We start from the raw sequence: 19,413 nt of genomic DNA on the forward strand, positions 1-19,413 counted from the left end.
AAACAACACAATGTTGCCCCCTGGTGAAAGCGCTAATGAATCTTTAATCGGCCACAAATCGACGGTGAAAAGGCAATCAAATTTGCTCCCTAAGCCACCACCAGCGTGAGAAGGTGGAGGTGGATCTCGCAAAATCTCGCCCAGCACGCGCCATCCCAACCAAGAGCTCAGAGCTCAATCACTCAGCGCAATCCGATAAATCCGATGTTCCCATCGTGCGATCGTAAAACCGAAGCCACGAGCCACGCGCGTATCTCGGATGTTACACGTTGTTCTACTTTCACATTTCCGTTTCACTTCCAGTACCGATCAACCGGACGAATTCCATCGCAACGCAATACTCCACCAGCAGCAACAAACACCTCAACGGATGCCACGTGCTATCCTACCGCCAGTAGCTTCTCGGAGCCTTGTTTGATAGCTTCAGCATAATCACTATCCATAGCCCAGTATTGCGTACTAGCTAGTATCCTGTAAATAGCTACCAGTTAGCAAGTAGCAAGCATCATAGAGAGAGGGAGCCCATGTAACGAGCCTTGCACCGCGTGTATCGCTTGTTGATGAGCAGCATAAAGCGGTATACGCGCGCGTTTGTAACGGACCGTTTATGATAACCGCCGGTCAAACGACCCACGCACCAATGGCGTAGCTGGAAAGGGAGGGGGGCAGAGATTGTCATTCGACAGATTTTCGGAATCATTTCATTCCATTCGCCCCGCACCCTTCCACAACGTGCGCCACATTGCTCTTCTTCCGAAATCTCTTTCCTTGATTTATCTTGTTTTTCTCTTTTTCTCCAGAAGACGCATTGAGTGCGTCTGCCCTGCCGCTGCCGTAGACCGCGAGGGTAACGAAGGCACGCGTGCACGACAGAAAGAAGCACAACCGAACGGGATAAGAGAGATTCATAAATAATTTAGGGAAAGAGACACATCCATCTGGTCGCGCTCCGTAGGGCGAAGCGCATATGAAGTGAAAGATGTTATTACGTTTGGGAGGTTGGGAAGCGGCTGATCCAGCCCGCCCCAGGCTAGGCCAGGCAGCATCATGTTTTATGCAGCTACGTCGAAAGACCGAGATGAAACCTAGCCTCTAATGCCCATGAAATGAGATGATTCCAGGGCAGCCATTCGTGTCGGCAGTCCGTAATGCTTAAATTGTTTTTATATCTTGTTAAGCTATCTCGAGGTTTAATGGAAATGACTTTACTGGCAATGACAAGCATAACATGTAAGGTATTCCAACGCATAGACCCCTCCCCGCATCCCGTACCAAGACTAATTACTCTAGATCCCAGACCGATTCTCCCGCAGCTCCAGTCGGAGCCGGATTTTGATTCGATTCGTTAATCTGTTGGTTTATTCCAACGGAGAGCATCATTTACCATAAAAATGTCTTTCGGTTGCGCAACACTCGGTATCCTATTTCAAATCCAAAAAAAAAACAAGATGGCTCGTAGCGAAGTCCCACCGCACCTTGTGGTGTCAATAAACTGTCTGTCTTCTTGCAGGACGTGAGAGATGCTGCCAACCACCGAGAACGGCACTCTCCATAAGCGCCAGCGCCCTCGCGTGCGCCCGCACGCGCTTGATGAGGACATTAGAATTCAATTACTGGCACGAGGCGAGGTATGGGCGGACAAGCGCAGTCTCTACGATGGATGGATGTACTATGCTCTAGACCAGGGCCACCAGTCGGAGAAAGCATCGTTTGGCCCAGAAACTGAAAGTGACCACCTGTTGTCGTAAACCATCTGTATCTATTGCCAGCCAGTTCGCTTGGTCTTGGCTACTGGCTGTCTTCTCCTCCACGGAAGCGCCAAAAATAGATCAGCCACACAGAGAGCAGAGGAGGGTGGTGGTAGGCGCAGTGGGCGAGTGTTTACGCTCCGGTTCCGTCAAAAATTAGACATTTCGGTGCAGCAGCGCCAACACCACTCGCTGGCGATGGAGGTTGGCATTTTGTAGTCGAAAAACTGAATATTATCTTTTGCCATTTTGTCTCTGTGCCTGGAGCCGTTGGATCGAGCGCGGTTCCATAGGAACCAAAATAAATAAAACAATCCGCTGGTGATGCGCGGCGACCTGCGGAAGGGACCGAAGGAAGGGTGTGAATCATACTTTCCCCCCCAACCCCAAGATGGCAGTCAGCTTTCAATTGTTTCATTCGCTGCTGCTGCTGCTGCTGCTGCCGTTGTTGTGGTCCGGAGGGGCTTATAAAATATGCTCCCATTCAGCATGGTATCAAGTCCTTGATTCCCTTTAAATAAACCAAAAAAAGAACGGGAAAAACGGAGTTTTGCAAAATGGAACCGCCCCGGCTAATGGAACACCAGTACCCAAAAGCAATGGCCTTTCAAATAATCATTATTGCCGCGCGGCGAGCTGAAACTGAAACTTAAGCGAACCCATTTTCGGGTGCTGCGCCAGTTTTGAGAGCTAAACATTAAGGTCCCCGGATGCCATGGCGCCGGGCAGAAGCATGTTTTAAGCGGGGCGGCATTATGGCAGCCACCGCAAAACCCATGGCCCTCTTCCTGCCCTCGATGCTGATGGGGCGGCGACAGGTGAGTTTCTATTTTTGATTACCACCAAACGGAACGGCAATCCCGGAAAGCATTCCCCCGACCCCTCCACCGGCTGCAGCGAGGTTCGCGAAAACATAATCCTAAGTATGTTGCCAACTACCGCTTTCCTTTGGAGCACTCGACACACGCTCAACACTCTAGCTGTGACCACCGACCGCCTTGTGCTAGCGAAACCACTTTCACCTCAAGACGCTCGGCACGTTTTTTTGCATTCCTCGGGTCTTAGCCCGTCCGGATTGAAGTTGTTAAACGAAGAGTACTGCCGATGACCTTTCCGCAGCCTCTGAGCAAGATGGTTCGAGATGATGAATCGTGTACGATCGAGTGAAACACAGGCTGTTGCAATGTAGCACCTCGCAAAAGCGAAAAATGATCCTTTCGACAGATACCGACGCTTCGTCGCATCGTCGAATCGGTTCGAGCATCCAACGCCACTAGGCAGGGATACCTCTTTAAAAATAGTGTTCGCTCACTGGAAGTACACGGGTCGGGTCAATGAGGTCGAGGGAAACAGACTGACATTCTTCTAGAATGTAACCTACATTTCGTGCCACTCGACAAATAGTAAATCATTTCTATTTTCACGTCCACACCGCAGGCGGAATCCACCACGCTGCACGTATGCAGCAGTAGCGTGGAACACTCGTCGTCCACCCGGTGTCGGATTTCCCGCATAAAAAAACCCGTACCAGCGTGGAAAACATTCGCGTGTGTTTCCCCACGTGCGTTCATGCCTACCGTTTGACGGCACGTGACGAACGACGATGCTACTAGTACCACAGCCATTTAAGAGGACACGCTACCCCGAAATGGTTGAAATTATGCTGCTGTGTCGCATCATTTATGTTGATACCGAAATGGGTGGAGAGCGGGAAGAGCGAAGGGGTCTGCTGTACGAGGGGACAAAAAAAATAACTTCCAGGCCCCTTCGTCTAAAGATAAACATATTACGGGCCCCACAAAGGAAAGCAGCAAGTGGAGACCGGGGAAAAAGCAAACAGAAAACTTTTAAAATTCTTAGATGGGGAATTCAGGACACAAGGAAGTACGACCAGTGCCAGTGGCAGCTCTCCCCCGGTTCATCCCCTCTGACGAGGAGAGAACGCAGAGAACAAGCTGTTGGTGGACCGATGTTTCATGAATTTTTCCTAAACAAATAATTACACGATGTAACGACCTACATAAGGATAAGTACTCCCTAGCAATCGGCCTTTTTTTAGCAGGAACAGACTACCTCATCTGTGGACCCGGTGGCAGACAAAGCAGCATTATTAAAATGTATATGCGTCCCTCCACCCAACGTTAGGCCTGTCCTAAGGCGCTTTTGATTCGCGAAATTAAATTAAAACTTTACCTTCGCTGCCTTCCCTCTCCTGTAGAATGTAAATTTGCGCTTTTGAGAGGGCCACTCCCGATGGGCCTGTATTCTCTTAGTCATTCTGGCCATCGATGAAGCTTCAACGAGGCTTTAAATGTACAGGAAATGTACATTACATTGTTTGACACTTAAAGGGACTGATGGAACCATGATGGATTGGAAGGGCAGAAGTAATGGAAAAAGTCATCGAATTGAATGTTCTAAAACCAATAACCAGCAGGATAACAGGGGCAATGGAATGAAGGAGAATTGCGGGAAAATTAGGCAACCCTAATTGGCAACCCCGAACTCCCTAGAACTCCAACTTCGGCCAACCTCATTGTTAATGTAACGAAAACACAAACAAGTAATGAGCGAAGCCTTTGGCACGAACCAAGCGTGAAATGAAGGCCCGTCTGTCACGGGAACTTCAAGAAGGATTGAACCTAAAAGACCCCGCAGCAACATAAGACCGTATGACAGACCAAACACACCAGCGTCGTTTGTGTTCGTCCTTTTCGGTCCACACTTTTTGGCCAAAATAATAACAAAACAGGCGACCGGAAGTTGGGCAAAACACAATTCAGGGAAACAGAGAGACGGGCAAGCAGCACATGGCACACAAACAATGACACCGATGACGTGTTGGCTGTGGGAAGCTTCTTTCCTCTGTATGCCGTTTCTGCTACCTGGGGGGAAAGGACTCTCATCTAACCCTCACCCCCGGCCAGCGAGGGTGAAAACGTACCGAAGCAGAACCACGACACACGACAGGTGTTTTGTTTGCTTCCATCGAAAACGGTCTTAAGATGGTTTCTGGGAAAAAGCAGGACGCCAAAGCAAAGAGGACGAAAGTCAAAAACAGGTTTCTGTTTGCTGCAGGTAGCACCCGCACCTTGCACCGCACCCGGACTCTCGTCTCTTGTGCGCTGTCCTGTCTTTTGATCGTACGTTGGTCCAGGGATCCAAGGGATGAGATGCGCGACCGTGTTCCTTTGAAGGATTCACTCCCTAAGCGCGTCATACACCTCAAGGGGCCTCCTGCCCTTACGCCTCGGTGACCTCTGGTACTGACGTGAGCACTTTGATTTGTTATTACCAGCTTCAAGCTTTATCTTTCCGAGGGTGATGATGGTGGTGTTGTAGCTGCTGAGGGTCACCCTACTGGTCTTCGTCCTGGTTCTTTGTTCCGTTTCAGTTCAGGATGGTACAGGATTGGAGGATACGACAATTTGGAATTTCTTTTGATCAATTTCTAATGCTCTTCCGTAACCAGCCGAATGGTTCTTGTGGACCGATTTCAAAGTTTTATAATGAGGAATGTTTAGAGGGTAAAAAACCGAGAAATGAAACCGTTGGAGGAGGAGCAAAGGATTAGGCTACGTAAAGCAAAAACATTTAATTAGAATAATTTTAGTGGAACAGGGAAAATTAGAAACATAATAGTTGTAGTACTGCTACAAGTAACGCTATTTTTCAATTTGTTTTTGTTTTAGCAACCCGGTTCCAATAACAAATGTTTACATCTATATATATAAAAATCTCGTGTCACATTTTTTTGTGTCCAAACTCCTCCGAAACGGCTGAACCGATTCAAACCAAACTTTGTGTGTATCTTCTGTAGGTAGCAGAATCGGATGTAAACTATATTTCATTCCCATTACTTAAGTTATTCAAAAAATAGAAAAATTATTTTCCGTAACTTTCTGTTAACCTTTAATTTGATATTTTTCTTAGATTTTTCATACAAAAAAACTAATACTCTCAAATTTTCATAGCCCTAGCTCAAACAGTTATTTTTTAATGATTTTTTGAAAATCCACTAAATCACCGAACAGTAGTTGCAATACTGAGCGCCAGGGAGCGTTGACAGCGCGAATTAATTTAATTGATGAGAATTTTATCCTAGAAGGCTTAGCTAAAACCGGTTTAAGCATACTGGGGCAATATGCACAATTCGAATTTTCGAAATTTCATCAAAGATAAAAAAATTATGTATAAAAATTCAAAATGTGCACACACACAATACTAACACCTCATTAACATTTCCATGAGGGCTTTTGCGCGGGGTCCTAACTCCAGGTGGTAGCATTAGGAGCTCAACACAGTTATGGGAGAAATGAGCCGTTATGGGATGTATGTTCCGAAGAGGGACACCGGCCGATCCGGGGTGTAAAAGGGCAGGGTATTTGCGAATAAAGGGCAATCTGAACAGAAAATTCCTCTTTTCGGTTAAATTCTTTGCGACGCCAAAAGTCTTCTAAAAACGAGGTGACTCCCTTCCGAAGGCATAGCACCCAAATCTCAAAGAAACAAAATCTGAGCTCGAGCCCTGCCGATCCTTTGCGCACAAAACAGAAGCGTTTCAGCCAAGTATTAAATGCTGATGATAGTTTAGTAATTCTCCTCGCTGGCCAATCCATGAAATTCAAAAATAAGCTCAGAACCATGGTTGGTGTTCATGTAACCAATGTAAAATCCTCAGCAAATATTAACAACAATCATCACACACAAAGCAACAACTCAAAAAACATCTAATTTCAAATAACCATCCTCTTTTAAGCGTAGCGACGCACGCTGGGTCATGCTAGTTTTTTTTATAATTTGTAATGATGATCTAATGATAAAATTATTCAACAACCCAATTCCATTAAATATTGTAAGGTTGGTAAAATAGTGCTAAATAATGTTTCAGAAAGTTTGAATTTGAAGGGAACGAAGAAGAAATTGAAGGGTATATCAGCTTAATTGTCGACACTTGATCGAACAATCAAAAAGTTATCATGATTGTTATGATGATATTGTTATGAGTTTTCCCAATTGATTCTACATAAAATATATAACAACTTACTGACTCGATGGTGAACCAGTTACCACTTCGTAAGAATAAAATTGCAGAGGGTGGTTTAAAAGTATCCAAAAATATATAGAATTTATGTCTATTTCTCTTGGAATGTTTTAATTTCAATTTGAAAGTCAAATCAATATTGATTAATGAATGTTAATGAGAACGTTTCTTCGCCGTTTTAATGTATTCGTGAAAATTGAAATGTAATGAGAAAGCAATCTAATTAACGCAGAATCCACACAAAACCTCCAAACCGTACGATCGATTCCAAACACCCTGCGGCAAATCAAACAAACCGGGAACACCACTTGACAAGCAAACCACAGGAAGGTTGACGTGCTGACCGGAAAACAGTATAACCTGGTAATTGAATTAGTAGGAAAACTCACGAGCCCTGAACGCGACGAAGAGCTAGTGCCTAAGGAACCTTCACTACACGTCACCGTCTTAAAGGCTCACCGTGAAAAACACCTAACACACCGACCTGTTGCAGACGGTAGGAAGAAATTGAAATTCGAAAATGCCAAGTATCTCTCTCAGCGGATGCCAATTTCCTCCTATGGGACGACGCCCTCCTACAAACACTTGCCAGCTCGTATTGAATCGAAAGTGAAACCATACTAGAGCTGACCAGGGGCTACTACAAATCTACTCTGTTTTTCTTCATTCCCACCATCCCTTTTTTTGGGGTGGAGAAGAAGATTGAATTTCGTGCACCATTACATGGTTTCTATCTGTTTTCTAATGCCCGGACCGGAGAAGGGGGCACTTTCTCTCTTACTTCAAGAGCGTCAGCCCTTGAAGCGATCTGATTTGTGACGGTTCCATTTCCCCGAAAACCTGCCGCAGCATAGCAGCAGAAGCGAAGCAAAAACCGAAATGAGATGAAACAAATCAACACGAAACGCTAAAGTCTCCGCTCCGTTGTGACGTTCTTCTAACGAACATCCTAAGGGATGTGAAAGCGAGCGGCCGGCTTCGACGGTATGGCTTCGCCCTAAGCAATGCTAATTTAATGCCACCATCGCCATCAACATTTGCCATCCCTACATAATTTGCTCGTGTTTGTCTTTTCCTCTTGTGCCGTGTGTGCCGGGTGTGGCGCGCCCTTCTGGCCTGCAGCAAGGCTGCGGTCGACGCCACCATCGCTACCACCGCCCCACGCAGATCAATTAAAGCGGCTTCATTTAAAGTCCAAATAACACTCAATTAGTGCGAGATGAGCGCGACACAGTGAGCGAGAGCATAACACGATTTCCGTTAAATAAATAAGTAAATGAATAAATAAGCCAGCAAACCGACCACCAACTGGCGTCTCCTCTGTCGCCCTCCATTTGTCATTTGCCTATCTGTGCATCATCATGTTGCGATGTCACCACCACGAAAGCCGAGCGTTATGAGCTGCTTCTGCTGCCGGCTGGAGGCAGACGAACGCAGGCACCAGCACCAGCACCAGAGCATAACTACCGGTCAATTGATTGGACATTTTTATTATTTTATCGTGCGCCTCTGCAACGGTACCAGCACGAGCAGCACCCTTCATTCCGGCCGTCTCCCCGGCTGCGTGGCCCGCGGTATATGGCTTTAATTAATAAATTTCAAAATGAAAGACGGTTCCAGTAACGATCGCCGCATTTTCCTCAAATGGTCCGGACGAAGGCAAATAAATCTTTCAATCTGGCGCAGAATCGTCGGTGATAAAATTGCGTGCCTGTTTGGTATGGAGGGCCCGGGGTGTGATTGTCGAAAGACCGGAGCGGGGAAAGAATGCTGCTGGCGAGAAATTGGAGCGCCAAGCGAGCGTGTCCGCCGCGCGGCAGTTTATAGCGGGTGCTTGCGTTTCGATTTCATTCGAACCAACCAACCGCGAGTTCGAGTGCCAGCAGACAGTGCCTTGGGGGTTGTGTGGCATGGATTGCTGCCTGGAATGGCGTTAAATGATACGATGATACGGGTAGCTAGAGCCACGGACCACCATTAAGCCGTTTAGATGCAGATGGTCCTAGTGCATGTGTGTGTGATCTTTGGGATCTGATCAAGACAGACAGACGGTGCGTGTGCCAAGAAACCAAATTGAAGCAATTCGTGCTAGTGGCTCGGTGGTGTGAATGTATTCATTTCAAATGTTGATTGAGAGATTTCCCATTAAAAAGGCGATTTCATAGAGCATCAAACGGAAGGGTAGCAGTGAGACCTCGAACGAGTATGACACAAAATGGTGGAACGACAGCGCAAGCTTCGCAAAATAAAGACCCGATCCGAATCATTAATTAAAAACTGCTATACTCCCTCTCTCGCTACAGGGTACACACCGGTGAGATGTGTGATTGACACAAAAGGGGGTTCGTGTCCTCAAAACGGTCGGCTCATAGGAGTAGCAAGTGGTTTTTCCGGTTTTGTGCATCTTGCCTTACGGTCACTGATCGCATCGCAGCGCGTAAGGTCGGTAAGAATCATCGGGAAGCCAGGCCAGTCTATGACATCCTCCGATAATTATGCTTCCATCATGCGAATCGATGAAGCCCCGATAGGACGACATTCCATTCAAGCACAACCATCTTCAAACGCTGGCCTCTCGATGAAGACCGCATCAATGCGATGACAACAACGAATCCCTGGGCTTAGGTACACGCAGCGGCGCAGCAGCACACGCTTGAAAGGAAAACACGCGTTCATCCGTGTTCTCTCGAGCGCACTCGAAGGATCGTCTGGATCGAATTCGATGCTGGCTGGTTTCGATGTTGACACTCGAAACGCACCAGGCGCGAGTTGTTACACGAAAGATGCTTCCCTCTGTTCTGCTCTGCTCCTCTCATCCATTCCGATTGCTTTGACAGGCTGATTGGAGGATGATGGGTTGGAGGCCACTCGACATTCGAGGACAATTCGTTACGTAATCCTCCACCAAAAACCTAATGCCCCGGACCCAGTGGCGTGGGGAAACTTGAGCCCTCGTGACAGCGACGTTCGTGCTGCTGATAATGGTGGGCCGTAAGCTTAAAGCGTGTGTCCGTGGAAGCATGACACTCTTTGGATGGCCCGAGGAGGGCGTGAGGGGCCTTTAGGCGATCGAGAACGATTAAGGACGACTGTTGGATTTTGGTTGCTCCTCCTCGCGCGCGTTATCGCAGTACATCATGCGAACGCACGGTATTAGCAACAAAAGGACTCTCGACTGAAGCAATCTTTTACTTCTAATTCTATATTTAATTGCGTCTTTATGTGTCGTGCCTAGTGTGTGCCCAAGGTTATTTCGGTTTATCGAACAGAAAATAAACCATTAGAAAAATATAAGAAAAACTAACTATCATTTCTATTTTTCAAATATGTAAGATGGACGACCTATATGTTTTACTGTCAATTAATTTGTAAAATTATTAGATTGCGGTGCTTTCACAAATTGAACAATAATAGAAAATCGGAATGAATAAGTCCTACAAACAGGCATAATTCAACAATATATTGATTATACACATAGAAATTGCATTATCAATAAGTAATTATCAGATTATTGCACAGGTAAATTTGTAAAAATATGACTACAAAATAAAAAGTTAAAAAAAATCGAAAATTAGATGTAAACAATTCAAAAATGATTTAAGTTATAAAGTAAACACGAAAAGTGCGAGCACAAACATTCTCAAGCAATGAGTTATTTTAGACACAAAACAATACCTAGTGGCAATGCGTTCTAAATTTAAAATGGAAAACATCCAATCGAGCATACAGCCCGAGTGTTATACTATGTTAAGAGCTTCACTGTAGCAACGCTGGTGTGTCTACATTAACGTCTCTGAAGTCGTACGTACAGTCTGATTTGGGAGTCATTTTTATTCAAATGCTCCCTGAAATGTCCTTTTGCCATTTGCCAGCCGGTCATTAAGGGGCCACGTTACGTTCAAATGCACGCCACTGGCCTTTGAGTCACCGACTATTGCATGGTCGCCCGCTGTTGTCGTCCTACCACCAACCAACACAACGCGACCACTGTCGATGGTATCAAGCACGCGATAATTAGGCTCAAGAGGTGCTTGGGTGCTTGTGGTTGCAAGATGCGCGAGGACCTCTATGCTGTGTGGCCTCCTGTAACGGAGCAGAGGGCTTGTCGCTCGCTACAGGCACTCTCCCAACAGTCCCATGGTACAGTCGACAACAAGAACGCACAAGAATGCTCGACCAACAAACTGGTCCCACGAGTCAACACGATAAGCGTCCAGGGCACACAACGTGCCCTTCCCCTGGCAGAAAGAGGCAAAGCATCGATGAAGCATTTCCGGTCGGTCGCCACGGAGCCACGAGAACCGGTTCCTTGCGCTCGTGCCGGCGCATGTATGCGTGTATCGTCGCTATGTGTATCGAATTCGCGATCAATATGGTGCCTCCCTCCCCGGGGGGAGGAGAGGCTGGACAACAGAAAACAGCAGCTGTCGCAACAGCAACAACGGCAATCACAATGGCATCTTCGGAAATGAGAAGAAAAACAAGAAACTTGGAAGGACGCTTTTCGAACGGAACAGTATCAGCAGAATCTGCCCTTTTCGGCAATTAAGTTCCGCAAATTTTCTTTTCACTCTTGACGGTAATCGGCGCTGAAAAAAGGTCCGCGTCCGGACCATGACACGAGCCTGTCCTTTAGGGTCGTGTAACTTTAACCTTCAGAGCGCGGCGAAGCCCTCTGGAAATGGTTTAATTCGGTTCGATCACCCGCTTTTGACGATCAGCAACCAAACCAAGGCAAAAGCACGGTGATCATACAAATACAAAGCGCGCGCGCGAGAGAGAGAGAGAGAGAGAGAGAGAGAGAAGAAAAATGCAATGTCCGGAGGCTGCAGAAACACTTTCCAAACCCACAACCAACCAAGCCAGCCAGCCAGCCAGCCAGCCAGCCAGCCAGCCAGCCAGCCAGCCAGCCGGTAAACTGCGGATCGTTTTGGCATCGTGTTGAAGAGAAAGACCACGAGGCACATCGAGGGCATCTGCATTCGCGCCCAGATGAAATGCCTTCGAGGGGAATACGGCCGAAGAGTGGAGGGTGGTTTAATGCTCGTGACTCGTGACTTTTCAGCCCCAGGACAGCCCAAAGCACCATTCTCCTTTCTTCGTTTTCTCTATGGCTTTGCCTCCAATTACATCGCGGCGAGTTCCAGTTGACCGTCGACCGTCACTGAGACTAAGCGAGGTGAGCAACGAGAAGTTGGCGTGCGAGCACTTTCTACATCTTCTTCCCCGGTGGAACCGAACCGAAGGTTCCTTTAAGCCCCTCGTGGTTGGCCTCTGATCTCCAATGGCCGTGCTGCAAGCCAGCTCAATCAAGGCATCGGGAGAGTATCGCGTAACAGATCCGCACGCCAGGCGTGACCGCGATTTCCAAAGGGTTTAGCGCACGGGTGACCATGAGGGAGATCGCTCTAGTTTGTAAGTTTTACAGCAAGAGCTCCTCGAACTCGAACTGTTGAGAAAACTTTAACATCCTGCAGTGAACTTAAATCGGTCTAACCCCCCCCTTTTGATACCGTTTATAACACTTCAACCACCGGTCCGATTACGCGGAAGTGATGGTCACAATTTAGGGAAACACTTAATCAGGCCGTAAAACACTGACTCGACGAAGGCCGCACTAGCTGCTCCAAGCCAGTGATTAATATTTGTTGTTGCCAACAGCAACGCCGTCAGCAAAGTTCCCGGAAGGACCATCCATCCGTGTGCTCCGTTGGAATGTTCTAACGCAGAACGAGCGCGCTATCAAGGCCTTAGTTTGGATATGGTTTCGGTATTAAAGGGAAAAATACCTGAGCAATGAGTTGGCGGTGGCATTGTGCGTCTTTGGTGGGAGAGACTGAATGGACTGAACAAACAAGAAGTAGACCGTCGTCGTCCGGTCTGGTCGAGTGACTAATGATGGAGCATTCGTTGCGGCATTCGATTATCTGGAGGCTGCGCGTTGGTCCATTCCGTAACGCGGTAGTTATGAGAACCATCGTTTCCGCCGAAATTCGATTAGCCCAACCGGGTTCGGGTTGAGCAAAGAAATATGAAGCCCTGGTAAAGCTGGTTAATGTGACAATTAATTCCAACAGACACCTTTCGTTAATTACACATTTCTCGATGCTCGTTTCGCGCGGGTCTGCGTGGGCATCGGAGTCGTGTTTCATCTCCTTTTCCTTTCAGCAGAAAATGAAGAACTTAAGACCATTTCGTAAACGAGTATTTCCATTTCGTAACCGAATGAAAAGGAAAAGAGAAAGCAGTGCCTCTGACAGTCAACCAGAAGACGATATTCTAACGATATCGGGTCGGATTGCGCAACCGAAGCAAACTCTCTTCATTAATTCCGACAATTCCTGGATGCTTGATTGCTGCCTCGTGCACAACTCAAACCACAACCGTAATGTCAACAGAAGCGTCCTTCTGCTGTATGTCGACACCGTGGTCGAGACAAAAACCGCGAGCGCAAGCACTATAGGGAGGGTAGCTAGGGTCACATCATACTCATTAGACATGAAGAATCAATTGAGCATCGAAGCGTGCGGCATGTGGTGCTGGCTCGGTTTACACGGATATGGATATGCCATCGGACCGAGTGCTATAAGCGAGCGTAATGCGCAGTACAACGACGAATCGCTGCGAAAGGCACGGAGGATCAAATATTGAAACGGGAGAACGTAGCCCGGATACCAGCTGCCAGCCGTCTGGTCGCTGGATCAGCATAAAAAGCCATTAAATCTGCTCAAATGACAAACCTCGACGTTCTTGTGTGTATGTGTGCCCCGTTCATGCAGTCATTGTGCTCGTCAACGTTCTTACAGTGGGTATTTGTGGCTGTACCGTAATGCGTGTTACTGCTGATGCGGCAATCCATTGACCGGAGGCACCCCGAAAGACTTGTTTTGCAATCCGGAATCACCGTAACCCAGGGCCTATGCGAAAGTCCAGCGTATAAAAGCGTTTCTTCACAATTTAGGGCCCTATTCCAAGCGTCTGTCTGTCTTGTGAGACAACCGTCAGTCTGGTATCGGTATTCCAAGCGTCTCATGAGACACCGATTCCAGTCTATGTTGACAGACTCGCTGTCTGTTACCAAAAGGTACCAGACAGCGAGTCTGTCATATGAGACTGCGATTTGAAGTGACTGTTACGTTTTTGTTTTTCACGTTGGCGGATCGATGACCTATTCTCAGAAATTGATTAATTAAGCCGCGGGAAACGCGGGCACGGGCATAATTAGCGTTTGAAATTTATTTTTGTGAAAAATAAAAACACTTTAACGGTAAGGAAACTCAAGCTGCGCCCGATTGTTTACATACAAAGCTGGGATTTTGACGGATTTTGACAGCCAAATGAACACTTGTTCATTCAAGTGTTCATGAGACTGTTGGAATACCGATTTTAACCAACAAAGACTGGACGGTTTACGACAGACTGGACTGGACGAGCCCAGTCTGTCAATAGAGACAGACGCTTGGAATAGGGCCCTTAATCACTCCGCCACCACCACTGCCTCTGCTGCACGCGAGTGGAAGCAGCGATAACGTGTGACAATTATCGCTTCGCCGGTGGTGGTGGTGGTAGTGACACATGATTAATTTGCACTACACCGCATCGCAGCTCAGAGAGCGCCGCGCCTTAGCCACGGCCCACTGTACATCGTGATGAAGTCGAAATGGACCTAATCACACCTGACACGACAGGTAAGCGTCTTGTGTGCTGTAAGTTACTGTTTCCAACTAAAGATCCCCTGCGGCTGCCTTTGTCACAGTGTTTGCTCGTTAGGCTACCGCTTGAGTTGAGATGGCTTTCTGCTACAAGGTCCGCTTGTTCCACCACGAGATACTGGTCACGCCGTATTAACAACAAACTGGAGGCCAGATTGAACTGCCACCGCATTGCCGCTTCTGAATGAATGAATGAATATCTGCCGACCTAAAGCGTTGATTTACTAGAGAAAACACTTGATCAAAAGATAAATTAACGCATAACACCGGCGTCTCGGTGACGTGTTGGCTAAACGCAATGTCATTGCATCGTCTTCCACTGCTGCTGCTGCTGCAAGAAAGCTGACTCTTCATTGTTGTATGGCGCCAGAGGTGGACGAATTCATAACGAACTCAAGTGGCAGGTAGCATGTCACCAGACGATAAGCCACAAAACCGATCAGGTCGTTCGTTAGGACAAACAAGCAAAAGAGACACAAATCGGTAAACGATTTCGAGTTCCACAAATGGAAACGACAATCAGATTACATCCCTCACCGTTGGGGCACCCAGATGTTCCAACCGATTTTCCAGTCGATTACAGCGTCAATTCGTCCATCGATGAGGTCCCAGCAGTGGGTTCATGCGTCCCGGCGTCCAAAAAAGTCTAATGTGTCCACCGAACGGAACAGAACGAAACGAAGAGAAGAAGCCATCGTACAGGGGCCTTCACCTTCGTCGTATACTGTCGCGGATGCGTGAAGCACGCCCGCAACCACAGCACATGGACCGGACAACAATATGCTCACCCTTCATTTGTCTCACTTGGTGAGGGGGAATAGCTAAAACAGAACCCCAAAAAAAAAGAAAAAGGGAAGGAGCGCGGGTGGACGATGTATGCGCTTTACCTCTATCTTATCTTATCAATGCCGAACTGGTTTCGTCGTCGCTGAATGCGGCATGGCGCGATGATGGCGCAGGGTGAAAGATCGATATCGTGGAACGGTTTTTTTTTGTTTTGTTTATAATCATCGTTGGTCTGGTGGTGGTGATGGTTAGCAGCAGCTGGTCCCCTTCCGTTTACTTGTTGACACATTATCGAGTGAAATCATTGGTTCAACGAGGCCGGATAGATACGGTGGATTGTTGATGGTATGTTGTTTTGGGGTGGAAACGCATCATCCAAACACCCCAAACGATGGCCGAATGACACTTGAACTCGTCACCTCGGATGCGTCGAAGACAGGTGGTGGTGTCTTTACCGCCCCATATTCACAATGCGGTTCTATCAAGCGTAAAAAGCGCTCTCCCTAGACTACCGTGAGACACCAGCTGCCGCCGGTGCCTTACATGCTCTTCCGGAAAAAGCCCTTCGGCCGGAGCGTATCGATGACGATGACACATTGTCGGTGCGCCTCTTCACCTCGTGTGTGTGTGTGTGTGTGTGTGTGTGTGTGTGTGTGTGTGTGTGTGTCACAAGAGTACTGCTCCCAGTGACACACGGAGTTTCAAGAGGAAACACACCTCAGGTGGCATTAAAACGGGAAAGGGGACGGAAGAGAGTTTAAAGCTTTTCCAAGCTAAAGTTTGTGGATTCGAACACTCGAATGAATTGTGGTGCTATCGACAGGTTTCGACAATTGCTTGTCACTCACAGACCAAACAGTAGATGCAGCAATAGGAGATGCTTCGAACCCTGCACTGCTTGACATCATATAACTGTCACTCTGAACGTGCTCCATGTCTAGTGCTAGTCGGCCTATTGTTGGCCTCCGACGACCACATCAGTCGCGCGGTTACGATTTGTGCTGGACGCAAACGTACACCACGAAAGGGACATTACATGATTGTGGTTCACCATGATGCGGACTAGCTTGTGGGCCGCCAGATTACACTACAATCATTAGATGGAACGCATCGTCGCCCCACCAATCGATAATCAATCGATTAACTGACTCGATCATCGACCTCTTCCAATCGAAACCTAAACACCAAACGAGCATTTTCTATCCTCTGGTTGAACGATTTTACGCAATAAAGCGATTCAAATTATGAGCTGGTTCGAATCGTTATAAGCCATTCAAAGGACCGCTCGATGTGTTTGGAATGGTGCAATAACACTTATGCTGCTGTGTATGTTTGACGCCAACATAGGCGTGCGTGGGCCGAAACGTAGAAACGTGTTGACAACAAAACTGGGCACACGTGGGATGAAACGATCACCGTTGGCCGTTGATTGAATTTACATATCAGCTCGAACCAGAGCGAACCGGTAACGCCAACGCACGCCAACCTTTAGCCAACGGGGGCGGGCGATGCAAAACAATGCCACCAGCCCGGGTTGATATGCTGGCAGCCACTTTCCGTGACCTTCGCCAGAACTATTAACTAAACAGTGGGGAACACCTTTACGGATCGGAGCACGGTAAGATGAAGATATCGAAACAACGCCCGTAACCCTCGGTTATACAAAGACAGAAAGGTGCGTTACAAGTTTTCAAAGCTCGAGGTGCGCTTCGCAGACCAAACCAGGTCATCAAACCGATAAGCAGTCGCCTCAAAAATTGCATTCATCAAGCATGGGAGCGAGCGAACGGTTAGGCGGAAACAGTTAACGCCTTATCAGGACCAATCGGAGGTTGACCTGCTTAGTTTGCAATCGGCGGAGTGGCAACTCATCAACCGATAACTTGGACTCGTTACGTGTGGCTTGCGTAATCCAGAAAGCACTGCCTTGTCTGCTTTATTTAAAATTCAATTCAATAAATTCCATTTAATCCTTTAATTAAAAAATAACACTCCATTCCATTCTTTATAGCATCTCGGTCCTTTGAGAACATGATCGATAAACATTGCTTCCCTGGCTGCCCAAAGCACTTATCACAAAAAAAGCTAGTGAAATTAAAGTAAAATAACCAAATGAAATCAAAAAATTCGAGAAAATCGAAAGTGAAAAACGCTTGAAAATTCAAAAGTCCTAATACCTGTTAAACCGAAAACGTTCCTCTTTTAGCACTGAGCCGCTCTCAATTATCTACGAGGGACTTGAGAACAGTAAGTAGCGTAAATAACTGGCACAATTCACAAATTAATCTCAACAACCAACCACCCAGGACCCCGGAACCCTATACCTTGGCAGAAACAGTCGGAAACAGTACGACATAGACAGACAGCCACACGTGCACACAGACACACACACACACACACAGGCACACGCTCTCAGGACATCCTTTGGCAACGGAAAATCTCAAAAACAATAAACCAGGAAGTGATGGCTCATAAAGCTTGCACCAAAAGGAATTCGCGCCAGACAGGCGGCTGAAGCAGAAGGGGAGGAGGGGGAGTGGGGCGGGGGCTAGAATACCATTTCCCACTTTTCCGAAATGAGCTCAGCCAGCCAACAAGAACCACTTTCCTTCCCTTCTGCCACGGCCCATAAAGTGCCGCTTATCAGTCCCGGCTTCTGGCCTATGCTTTTTCCCGAGGGAATTGTCGTCATGTTCATGGTAGTAATCGCGGCCACACCATGGCGTACCCATCCGGAATCCGTGCACCGATAGACGAGCCTTCCACTGCTGCTCTGTGATCGCGCGTCCTTTAGTCGCGGACACAGGAATGTCTGTGGTGGTGATGGTGGTGACGCCACGCGACACGAGATGCAGACAGCAGATAGCCGCGGTCTGGGCTCTGCTGAGCGCCGTCGCCAGTCGTCGTTGCCGACAATAGGCAACGTGGCTTACGGATATGATCGACGGCCAGAGACGGGCTGTTGTGCCAAAGAAAAAGGGGGATCCAACATTGCACTCGAAACGTGTCGGATCAAGCGAACCATAGCCGTTCGTTTTTGGTTTGTGATGCCCGCTGCTATGAGTAAACATGTGTTGGTATTTAGTGTCACACTAGGTTGTGGAATGAGCTTTAAGGCTTCAGATATGTTCTGGCGATTGAGAAGTAAGACGATGGTATCCTTCTGTGTGTCTTTCTTACAAGACAACCAATTTTATTGATTAGATCCAGTGAAAATGAACGAAAAATCATCAATTCCCACATCATTTATTCAGCATTGCATTTACATACAGATTCGTAGTCCTCTCTCTCTTTCTCTCTCTCTCGCTCTCTCTCTCTCTCTCTCTCTTTCTCTCTTTCTTTCTCTCTATTTCTCTCTCTCTCTTTCTCTCTCTCTTGGAGAACTTCATTCTCCAGACCAAAAACCGTGCCCTGCTGTTCAACTTCTTGTCTTGTTGGGTAGTTGTTTTTTCGTAAAAAAAAATAAAAAGTTTCGTTCTACTCCGATACAATGTGACCAAGAGAGGAGCCCGTTTGCGGTCATGCTTGCATGCTTCCCCCCTGATCATCTGTCTCTCTCAGGGCCAACACACAACATAAGCATCATAACACAGCCAGAAGGTGGTACAGGCAACATGAGAGCGCACCGTGGGCCTCGGGGCTGCCAAGAACAAAGCCAACACACAGCGCATAGCAGGGCAGAACCGTTGGATTCGTGTTTCGTAAGACGATGGCCGTAAGGCGCAACCCGAAAGATGGATGGAAGACACAGCGCCACAAGAAGGAGCAGCACGGCAGCACGATAGAACCAAGTGCAAGTGGCAAAGTGGGCAAGAGTGAAGCGAAAGGTCGCGCTGGCTGGAACGGGAGCAGCAGCAACAGCCGCCGCGCGCGTCCAACGGGGCCAGAGACGGAGGCAAATGAATGAATTTTAATGAAGCGACCCCGTAAAGCCATAAGAGGAGCGCGGCGCGGTGTACGATCGTCGACCGGGTCCGCGATTGGCGAGACCACGCTTCGGTGGACGTTCGGAGGGAGGTGGATTTGGGTAAGCGAAACGAAGACAAAAACGGCAAAGAAACACATCAGCCCGAGCAGAGAGGACAACTTGAGGAAAAAGGGGTTTCCAGCCACGCTAACCCAT

General features: G+C 47.5%; 1 protein-coding gene across 6 annotated transcripts in view; it reads right to left on the reverse strand.

The window, feature by feature from the left end:
- LOC125957313 (sodium/potassium-transporting ATPase subunit beta-1-interacting protein) overlaps window positions 1-19,413 on the reverse strand; it is a 44,123-nt gene that overhangs the window by 22,917 nt on the left and 1,793 nt on the right. The window lies entirely within an intron of this gene.

This window comes from Anopheles darlingi, chromosome 3, assembly GCF_943734745.1.
Source record: "Anopheles darlingi chromosome 3, idAnoDarlMG_H_01, whole genome shotgun sequence".
Classification (NCBI taxonomy): domain Eukaryota; kingdom Metazoa; phylum Arthropoda; class Insecta; order Diptera; family Culicidae; genus Anopheles; species Anopheles darlingi.